Consider the following 11,843-nt stretch of genomic DNA (forward strand, 5'->3'; position numbering starts at 1 on the left):
AGAGGAAGAGTGTGACACTCCCTCATTCGGTAACATGCTTAAAAATTTCTCCTTGAGTATGTAGAATTTTTGTCCATCATTTATGCAGGTTGCTAAGAAGGAGATTTTTCATCTTTATGAGCCACCATGAGGTCAGGACAGGTACGTCAAGCTATGTGAGATTAAACAAGCACTTCTTGGGAGGCATCCCAAGTTTTTGTTAGTTTTAGACTTAGAATTTAAATTCTGTAGTAATAAATTCATGAGTGTGTGTCTCAATTAATTTTTGTTGATCGTTGGTGTTTTCATAGAATTTTTCGGTGATTTGAATTGTTATTCATGTGTATGACATGGTTTAGGGTGAATTAAATGTTTATAGTTGAATAATTATAGTTAATTTGAAGTTTGGAGCCATGCGTGGACTGACACGTATCCGAATTGCATGTGAACCCTAAGTGCACAGGTGTCGAAGTAATAATTACCCCTATGAGTGGGTAGTCGAATGCACAGGGAAAGGGGACGTTCCATTACCTCTCGACTCATCCTCTCAATCCTCTCCAACCTAGCTTTATCTAACCATCATGGTGTGTCACTCATCCACAAGGATTACCAAGATAGTTTCTCAACCCTAGTATTACTCTAAGGGAAAATCAATTTAACAAGCATTCATGGCTGGAACTCAATTAAAAACATCAATTAAAGAAACATATTGAAAGATCAATGAAACAAAATCATCCTAGGGTTTACAAGTCCAAGCACCCACTAGGGGTTTAGCTCTCCATGTAGCAAGATACAATCAATAATGAAATTGAATGTATAAGCATGTAATCCATAAGTAAAACTCCCTTGTAGTCCATATCGATAGTCTTGTGGAGTTCCCTCGTCTTCTCCAAGGGTTCTCTCGTTAAGCCTAGGGCACACCTCGCTGAATCGATGCTGACGAAAGCTCCCACAATAACTATCTTCCGAAGGAACGTGATGTCAAAGGCCATAGAACCACTCAAAAGACCTCGCCAAAGCCTCTCCAAACCCTAGCTGTGAGCGCCTCCAAAGATGGGAAAAAGATGAGAAAAGGATCCCTTAAAATCTCTGAAATCGTGGCTTTTATATGGGCTGGAATCGGGTATCCACACGGGTATGTGGAATTTCCACATGCCCGTATGAATTTCCAGGAATTTCTTTTCTGTGATCTGTAAACAGTTACTGCTACAATGATTTCACTACAGTAAAGTGCTACATTATTTCGCTAAAATACTCCTGAATCCACACTTTTCATCAAGGCCACATGAATGGGCACACATCCATGTGGTAGATCGCATTACGTCTTCAATACAAGCCACATTGATGAAGATCTTGCTAGCATTGCACAAGTTTTAACACATGAGTGTGACAGCCTTTGTGCCCCTCCAATTTGTATGTTTGCTTGATCACAATGGATGTTGGCACACACTCACATGTGTTTGAGCACAACTTGTGTCTTCACGTTTGTTCAATCCAAAACTTCATCAAAAATTGCATCCATGATCTACTTTTGGTTCCTTTCTTCCACACTTATCTCCACAATCCTTCATGCACAAAAAAATACAAATACACATGCATAAGTGATAAAATCTGAGAAAAGTGATGCTCAATGTAAGAAAAGAATACTTCGTATTACTGATGCCCAAGCATTTATCACTTTCTCATGCTTTACGGTATCTTTGAGCGCTACCCGATTCACATGAGACACCTCTTCGCAGATATGCTCTCTCATCCGGGTCAGTATGTGCGACTTAGAGCTATTTCTGCCAAACCCTACATCATATAATTGATTAGAGGTATGGGCTTGATCAAGCACACTAGGGGTATGCACGTCATTGGCAGCACCACCCTTCTTAGGATGTCGACTTTAGCTTCTATCAGATTAGTAGAGAAGAGGGGTGGCACTAGGTCCAACGTTAATTTTAGGTCCTTGAGTAAGGGCAGAAAGAGATCTTTGCAGAATAATGCCGAATTGAGTGAGATATGGATGAAATCTTGGTACAACCCTAATAGTTGGAGGGGTATGAAATACCCAATGGTCATGATGTATTCATACATGTATCCCTTCCAAATAAGGTGTGTCAAGTACAAGGGTGATGGTCTCGCACCAAATACAACCTAGAAGTTGGATCACAGAGTTCTCATGTAAAACAACACATCAAAGAGCACTAAGCAAGGATCACAAACCACACAAATACCATAAATGTAAATCAAGCATCCATACAAGCAAGTTCGTCCCAAGGTTCACCGGATGCCCGGTGACCTTGGGAGTCTAGTTCATCATCAACAAAGGAGCAAGTGTAGGAGATAAGAGATATAAAGAAAAGCTCATAACAAACTCCCCTAAGATGAAGACTAGAAGGTGGTGATAAGAACTCGTTGGATCCGCGCCGGCGAGCTCCTAGATCGTTTTCCTTGAGTGTAACCTTCTTCCCCCTTCGATTTGTCCCTCAAATCTGCCTTCTCCCATAGCCTTGAAGCTATAGGAAATGATTGTGGAGAGTGGTGGCCAAAAGTCCCCCTAAATGATGCCCTAACAAGCCTATATATGTCCAGATCCTGATGGGTAAACGGGTCAGTATACCGGCCGTATGCTGACCCCTCGGGATTTTTAGTTTTCTGCTGAGAAGCGTGGGATGAGCTACAGTAACTCTGCTACAGTAATCTCATCTCAGAAACGACATTTCGATGCCAAATTCATCCCCAATTGTGTCGCCGAATCCCCAGGGCATCTACTAGGCCTGAAATGTAAAAATAACCCAATTTAAACCAAAAAGGGCATCGATTCAACAACTACTGTAAAGAATAATACAAAATAAATACATGCGAAATATGTACTTTTAGACGTATATCAGAAACCTCTTTTCCTTTTGTTCTCTCCTCAACCTCCACGACCTCGGGTGCTTTAGCATTGGTCTTCTCACTCGAAAGCCTACCCTCAACCTCACGACCACTTCTCAAAGTGATCGCCTTCATATGTTCCCTCGGACAGGTTTCGGTGTTACTAGGCAAGCTTCCTTGAGGTCTTTCTGATAACGACCTCGCAATTTACCCCACTTGATTGTCCAAATTGTGCAATGATGCGGTGTGGTTGCAAAGTGTGTTTTCAACCGATTGAAATCTTGTATCCGATGATTGAATGAACTTGATTAAATCCTTTTCTAAATTAGTCATCCGGTTTTCCAACCCTGAAACTCAGTTCTCCATATTCAGGGCTTATTGTTGTTGTTGGAAACTGGGTGGTGTCATTGTCTTCTGTTGCGCTTGATTACTCCATGAAAGATTCGAATGGCTCCTCCAACCCGGATTGTAGGTGTTGCTATATGGATTGCCTTGGTTTCTCATTGCATTACTCACAAAGTCCACTTGTTCTACCGAGGATGTACCACCATTAGAAGTCAGGAAATCAGATGGAGCATGTCCTCCCCCACAACCTATGCAATTAGTCACGGCTGCCACTCTATTAAAAGTTAGAGTGTCTGACTTCTTGCTCAATGATTCCACTTGAGCCGCCAATGAAGTAATGGCATCAATCTCATGAAGTCCGGCTACCTTCTTTCTATCCCTTGTGTTCCATTGATAATTGTTCATAGCTATTTCCTCAATGAGATGCCGGGCTTCTTCCGGGGTCTTGCTCCCTAAGGTACCTCCTGCAGAAGCATCGATTAACTGTTTTATGCTTGTGTTCAAACCATTATAAGAAGTATGAATGATCATCCACTCAGGGAACCCATGTTGAGGACATTTCCGTAGGAGCTCCTTGAACCTATCCTCTATCTCAAAAAGAGACTCCAATTTCGTTTGCACAAAGGAGGAAATTTCATTTCTGAGCTTCGCAGATTTTCCAAGAGGGAAATATCAGGTAAGAAAATTTTCTACCATCTCCTCCCAAGTAGTAATCGATGCTCGAGGTAATGAATATAGCCACTACTTTACTCTCCCCTTCAAGGAAAATGAGAAGGCTCTCAATCTGATAGCATCATCCGTAACTCCATTAATCTTGAGCATGCCGCACACTTCCAAGAAGCTCTCTATGTGATTGTTTGGATCCTCATCGGCCAAGCCATTAAACTGTGCTGACTGCTGTAACATTTGGATGAATGCTGGCTTGAGCTCAAAATTCTGAGCTGTAATCGTTAGCCGCACAATGCTAGATTGTGTGCCAAGAACTGCAAGTCTGGCATAATCGGACAATGTCCTCTGCTGCTCATTCTGTTCTGTCATATCTAACCCTTCACCTTCTACCTTAGCTTGATTTATATATTCTTGCACAGGTTTTTTACCCCTTCTACGAAGTGTTCGTTCAAGTTCAGGATCACCGTCAACCAATGTCAAAGGGTTCCCTCTGGTGATAACCTGGAGCTGCAACCAAAGAAAAAAAACAAATCAAAACAATGGAAGAATAAGAAAGTGTGAAATAGAATAAATAGTGAATAGCTAAAATAGCAAAGTGCAAAGTGTTTCTAAAACACCTACTCCCCGAAAATGGGGCTAAAAACTAGGCACACCCTTCTGCCTGTGTACCGCCATTACACGGGTTTGTCGAAGTAATAATACCCCGGTGAGTGGGTAGTCGAATCTACAGGGAATAGTGATTAGAAATACAAAGATTACTATTTAACTAGAATGACGATGAATCGATAATGACGTGAATAAGAAACAATGCAAATAGAAATAAGAAAAGAAGAAGGAGGCACAAATAAAAGATACGAGAGGCAATCGATGATAAATGGGCCACTCGGACATTACTTACCCTAGGACTATTGTTTCAATTGCAAGACCAATCATTATGTTTCCTAACTAATATATAATGAGTCGTAAAGATCATTAAACACACGGTCCCAAAACTTAAGGTCAATCATGACTAACCCTACACTATGCCCCGGCGGAGAAATCTCTCAGTCTCGGCCCCCTTAGGCTCTAGGGATTCCAAGTGATAAACCTTATTCTCTAAAATAGATCTAACCCTTTGGTCCAGGCGAAAAACCCTAGTCACAATTAAGCCAAAGATACTAAGGATTACTTCAACGCTTCACTCTGTTGCTTGCACAACTAAGCCCAAATGGAGTTCCTCTCTTAGCACTTCACTCTATTGGGACCGCAAATAACTCTTGGAACGTGGAGGTAAAATAAATCACACTGGAGGGGAAAGAGGATATTCCGCTACCTCTCGACTCACCCTCTCAACCCTCTCCAATCTAGCATGGTCTAACCCTCATAGTGTGTCACTCATCTACAAGGATTACCAAAATGGAATCTCAACCCTAGTGTCACTCTAAGGGAAAATCAACTCAACAAGCATTCAAGATTGGAACTCAATTAAAACATCAATTAATGAAAGCATAATAAGAGGTCAAAGAAACAATATCATATTAGGGTTTACAAGCCCAAGTACCCATTAGGGGTTTAGCTCTCCATGAAGCAAAATACAATCAATAATGAAATCAAAAGTAAAAATATGCAATCCATGAATAAAACTCCCTTGGCGTTTGTGTCGATGGTCTTGTCGAGTGGCTGCGTCTTCTCTAAAGATACCCGCATCAATCCTAGGGCACACCTCGCCGGATCGGTGTCGACGAAAGCTCCCCTAATAACATTCCTTCGAAGTAAACGCGGTGTCGAAGGCCATAAACCTCTCCAAAAGCCTAGCCAAAGCCTCTTCAAACCCTTGCCGCGGGCGTCTCTAAAGGTGAGAAAAGATATGCTAAAGGATGGAAAGAAGAATCCCTAAATCGGCTGAAATCGCGACTTAAATAGGGCTAGAATTGGGCATCCACACGGCATATGGAATTTCCATACGGCCATGTGAATATGCAGAAATTCGTTTTTCAGCGGCCTATGAACAGTAACTGCTATAGTAAATTACTATATTGATTTACTACAGTACCTGCTACAGTACTCCTCTAAAATACTCCCGAATCCACACTTTTCTTTGAGGCAACATAAATGGGCACACGTCCATGCTGTAGATCGCGTTGCATCTTCAAATAAAAACACATTTGATAAAAATCTTGCTAGCATTGCATAAGTCAGAACACATGAGTGTTACTTCCTTTGTGCTCCTCCAATTTGCATATTCACTTGAGCACAACGGAGGTTGGCACACACTCACATGTCTTAGAGCACAGCTTGTGTCTTCACGTTTGTTCACTCCAAGATTCCATCAACAAAGTACAAACACAATCTACTTTGGCTTCTTTCTTCCATACTTGTCTCCACAACCCTACATGCATAAAAGATCACAAATACACATTTATTAGCGATAATATCTGAGAAAAGTAACGATCATCATAAGAAAAGAATACTTCATATTACTAATACACAAGCACTTATCAGGATGAACCTAGATGTTTATTTGACCATAATTAGAGAATTCCCTTTCCCCAATATAATCATAGGATTATTTGGTTGGAAAAAATTTTGGACCAATGTTCGTATGGGATTAGGGGTAACTACCAATATTCGTATGGTCCAAAAATCACCACTGCATTGTAAACTTAGCATTCTTCGAGCATAAATAGCCTCGAGGGAATCCTCATCCATGACCGTCCTTTCCTCTAGATTTCCCACTCTTTCATCCCAACATGTTTGTATTCTCCTTTAGTAGTTTTTATTCTCTTTTTACTAGTTTAGAACACTTGCTCTCCTCTTTATAGGCTAAATGATAAGTAAAGAGGAAGTAAGGATAGTTCCTTGGCCCCTTCAAATAAGACCCCTGTGTCGCTCACACTGTATCACTTGACAACCTCATGCACTTACGGGTGTTCACATCAAATCCCACAGGGATTAGTCACTGATTTCCCCTAAGAGTTTCATTAGTAGTTTTTCATGGTAATCTCTTCTACCAACTGCTTAGCTGCTTTTAGGGTCTTACTGATAATACATCCTCCTGTTGTCGAACCTAAAAGCTGATGGTTGTTCTAGTTGAGCTCTAGGTGGAAGATTTGTACCTTCATCCCCTCTAGGTGGTTGTGGTGTGGACACGATAATTGCTTGAACATATATATTTTATATATCATTTACACTACATTTAACATGAAATTTCATATGATTAGCACTAAACTAGTACAGAATTGCAATCTTTCCTTCACAATGGCATATAATTACATTTTTGGGCCGAAGAAGCAAATATTGAGGTGTTTTGTGGCAAATTGAACCAAAATACAACTTCTAGAACATCACCATGCCTCATCATAACCGTTGTTCTATCGTACCAATGTGCAAATCGATAGGAAGACATCCCAAGAGCCATAACGGCCTTCATAATGGCTATTGTGTATATAACACCCGTGGTTAATGCATGTGACATTTTGAGCTAGACCATGCCAGGATGCGACTTATGCCCTAAAATTTAATTTTGACTACAACGGCGTTCACAATGGTCATTGTAACCCCGTGACCAACTTAAGCTATAAAAACCCTTAGTTTTATTGGTTGAGGGGGGATTATTTTGCCGAATTTCTCAAGAGGGATTCAAACTAATTTCTGGAGAGTAGTGTGGCTGGAGACATGGTTCAAACTAATTTAAACTGTTTCCAGTGAATTTCTCAAGAGGGATTCAACGCGGATTGATGTGGGGGATGCGTGAAGAGATTCGGTGCCAATTTGACGTCCTTAGGGTTTTCTCAACATTAACTATTAGAGAACTATTTGGGGGAGTTAGTTTTAGAATTTTTTATACCTTTCTTTTAGATTCTTTATTATTTAATTGTTATTCTTTGTCCATAAGAAGACCCAATTCAATCGGAATTGTATGTCAATGTACCTAGGCTTTTTCTTGTGAACATTAAATTTCATTGGTAATATATTTTCATTCTAGTTGATTATGATTCATTGTATGTTTGCTTATTGATTAATGTGTTGATGTTATGAGGATAAGATTCCCACTCATTAGAATATCTATGCATTGTTAGATCTATACATGCATTAAGATATTAGATATTGCTAGATTTCTAGATTAGGGTTTTATTATCCTTTTAGTGGAGTTCTTGATCTTAATTAAGGCAGATATAGGAGGCTAGGGTGGAAGAGGTTCTATCTTAAGTTCCTAGTGTTTCAGACTTGGTTGACAAGAGATTAGAACCAGTAGGCCTCTAAATTCCCCTAGTCCATTACTAGACAACATTGTCATATTCTATTGCACATCACAAGTAATTGTTAAGGGACTCCTCATACGGGTACCCACTCCTTCCAATTGAGCTTCACAATCGTTAATTGTACTTTAGTAATTAGTTTATATAAGTAGATTTAAGAATCGCCATAGATGATAGGCTATTGATTAAGCGAAAAAGAAGTAATAGGACCCTCTAACTGTTCCCCGAGAAATACACCCTCATGCTCATCCATGAGGTATTACTTGATAACCCATACAACTGTGGCGTTACACGCAACCAAACCATTCATGTGTTCAGTGTGTGTTAAGACACCTCACGAATAAAATTTTTGAACCCTCCCCCAGGGCCTCAAATAAAGACTTAAAATTTAACTGCACAAATAATGTGATCTCTTGTCGTAACTTGATCATCCTACTGGAAGGAAAGTACCTGGCCAAGAAAGCTTCCACAAGTTACTCCCATATCATAATGGAAGCAAGGGAAGTGACTGTAGTCATTGATTTTCTCAGCCCTTTAGTGAGAATGGGAATAGTCTTAATCTGATCACATCATCGGATACTATGTTCATCTTCAGCATGTTACGAATTTCTAGAAATCCCCATATGTATCAGTTAGGGTTCTATTTCAATAGACTGTTAAGCCACACAGACGTCTGAATCATCTGCACCAAGGCTGACTTCATGTCAAAATTATTCGCAGCCACTGGTGATCGAACAATATTAGATTAGAAACCATTCAATGTGGTAAAAGCATATTCATATAGGGTTCTCTGTCAATCTCCCTGATACACCATGTTTCCTGACTTTTCTCCTTAAACTCGCAATGTAAGGGAACATGTCTCAATCAACAATGCTATCCTAAACATGTATCAATCACTCTCTTAACACTACTATCACCCTCCACAAGTGGTGACGACTTGCCCTTTGGTGGTATGCATTGCAATCAAGTCAAAAGAACACCCATCAACAAGAACAAAAGAAAGAAAATAAGCAATAAAGCAAAACAAAAATAAATGGCTAATGTAACCAAATATAGGAATTGTTCCTAATATCTCAAATAATTCCCCAGCAACGACACCAAAAACTTGATAGGGGACGCAAGTGTATAAGCCGATTAAGTAGTAAAGTGTGCTCAAGAGCAAGGTATCAATCCATAGGGAAAATAGAAAGCACTAGTACTAATCATAACTCCAAAAACTAGCTTACCAAGAGTTGTGATGTGTGAATATGAATGAAAACAGAAAACAAGAATATGAAAATAAAATCGGTCAAATAAGTAAGGTAAATGGGATGCTCGAGCATAAAATCCCTCTAGGGTTTTAGAAGTCTAGGATAAAAATTGTTAATTAGCAATCCTATTGGAACCAAGAGAAGTCATTAAATAAACTAACACCCTCCCCCCTCTTACAAGGATGAGTAGTAACTAATCTAGTATAGACACCCCATGATTGCATTGCACTCTATAAAATCTCAATGTGAATTAACAAGAATTCAATAAGTAGACAATCCTTAATGCAAAGTGATTGCCCCTAATCCCATACAAAATAAAAATTTAATTTCTCCTAAAATCTATTCCATATGATTGCAAAGTGCATGGAATTACTTGCTAATTCACTCAAGAGGATTGTGGGAGGAAAACTCTTAACTTGAAAGCACCCTATTTTTTGGCTTACTAATAATCCCCTTCAATTACTACATGCCTATGCTAGGTGGGTCTTTTGAATCATCACACAAGTAAATCATACATGAAACTAGAGTTTTTGTCTTAATAGCATTCAAAAAATTTAAAACACAAGATTGAATTCAAATAAAATGAATTCCAATTAAGAATTAATTAAAAGCATAGAGACTCACAAGCAATGTCAAAATAGATCAACCCCTATTGTTTTATCTATGCCTAATCATCTACAAATTAGTTCTATATTAATAGAGAACAACAAAATGATTTACAAGGCATAATAACAATGAATAAAAACATAGAAACCCCCTTCTCAACGGTGTCATTGAGATTGTCGTTGAATCTTCCTAAGAACCTTCAAAAGATGCCATTAAGATAATCCTTGATGGCTCCCATCTTTATCCTCAAGGTAGGTAGACTATTTCTCCCTCTTGATTCACCTCCAAAACTTTGGAGAATCGCCCCTTTCTTTCCGAAAGCTTCTCCATCAAAAGAACAAAAGATCCCCTCAAAATTCTATTCAGAATATTTATACCTAACCACTTACAGGCTAGTTATGAGTGTAACAATGTGACCGTAAGTAGTTGAAGATGATGAGTCACGAGCCTTATAAGCTCACTTATAGCCATAAGTCCCATCCGTAAGATATTCTGTTTGGTGTTATGGTCCACCTTAGATTGTAAGCACTGGAGTGTAAACTTCTCTAGATTGCCCTTGCGACCATCCTTAAGGGTGTATGATAAGTGTCTAAATGTATGTATTGTAGCTTATTCCACTGTAGTAGATATTGTAGCTGGAGTACTGTAGCAGGAGAACTGTAGGAACCACTGTATCACCATGAGGATTTTCGGGCCAAAAGATTTTCTAGGTCATACGGCCTCAATACAGCCCGGGATTGACCCCGGTATGGCTCGAATTTAGATGATTTTGTGCCCCATTTGACCTCTATACGACCCCCAAACGGCCCGTATACTTTAGGGGTATAAAAGCACATTTCTAGGGCATCAATGGTGACTTCTTGGCAGCTACTACTTGGTAGAAGAAAGGAAGAATGATGACATCTTTGAAGAGGACATTCTTGAGGCTAGAGATGAGATCAAGAGCTTGACCATTAAGGGGAGAGATTCATCACAAAGGGAGGAAGGATCAAGGATAATTCGGCATTCATTCGGCTAGAGGAAGCGTCATTCGTCTGACCTCCTCCTTCTTCTTCATCATTACGACTAGGGAGTGTCACTTATGAAATCATTCTTTGCTTTTCTTGATTTTGTTGTTTTTGTTTGTATGATTGCACGCTAGACTCCCAAGGCCACCGGATGTAAGTGAACCTTGGGGGGTTTCATCATGTATTTTGGATGTTTTTTTATTTAATTGAGATGCTTGGGTTGATTTATGGTTTAGTTCATTGTTCTTTATGCCTAGAACTACTAAATGGAGAGATCCGTAGTTTTTTTATTGAGTTATACACATAGATGTGACCTACTCACGTGTATTAGATCATTAATGAACTAAAAGGGGGTTGCTTGTATCGACATGCCGAGAAATTGAATGTTGGTAGTCCTCCGAATCATAAGGATAGACTTAGGGTAAGTTTGTCCTTATTCCAGGATCTCCTTGTTCTTAATGCAATCATAGGGATGTTGCTTAGAGAGAGATTCCTATCAACATTCATATGGGATTAGCGTTCAATCACCGAGAAATTCGGGTTGGTCTAACTTTGAGATCCCTCGGTCTATATCACCCTTGTTATGCTTTATTATGCATCCATGTATCATGATGACCCCTCAAGGGGATCCACATCCATAGGCCTCTGCATATCATTGTTGCTCTTGAAATCACTTGTTTTGTTCTATAATTTTCACACTTTTATTTGTTTACTTTCTTTCATCTATTAGAGTAGTTCACTATGCTTAGATTGTGAGGTTAGAGAATAGGTGATGAAGGAGTAATAGGAGCTCCTTAGCCCCGTAGAATACGATCCTTGTGTTCTTGCACAAGGTATTACTTGGCGATCCTGTACACTTGCGGGGAAGCAATCAAGTTTTTGGCGCC

At 39.6% G+C, this 11,843-nt stretch overlaps 1 non-coding gene across 1 annotated transcript; it reads left to right on the forward strand.

The window, feature by feature from the left end:
- The first annotated feature begins 3,727 nt into the window (after positions 1-3,727).
- LOC120269543 lies at positions 3,728-3,834 on the forward strand. The gene has a single exon (XR_005539193.1). It is a non-coding gene; the product is annotated as a small nucleolar RNA R71 (small nucleolar RNA).
- The last annotated feature ends 8,009 nt before the right edge of the window (positions 3,835-11,843 follow it).

The sequence above is a fragment of the Dioscorea cayenensis genome, chromosome 9, assembly GCF_009730915.1.
Source record: "Dioscorea cayenensis subsp. rotundata cultivar TDr96_F1 chromosome 9, TDr96_F1_v2_PseudoChromosome.rev07_lg8_w22 25.fasta, whole genome shotgun sequence".
NCBI lineage: Eukaryota > Viridiplantae > Streptophyta > Magnoliopsida > Dioscoreales > Dioscoreaceae > Dioscorea > Dioscorea cayenensis.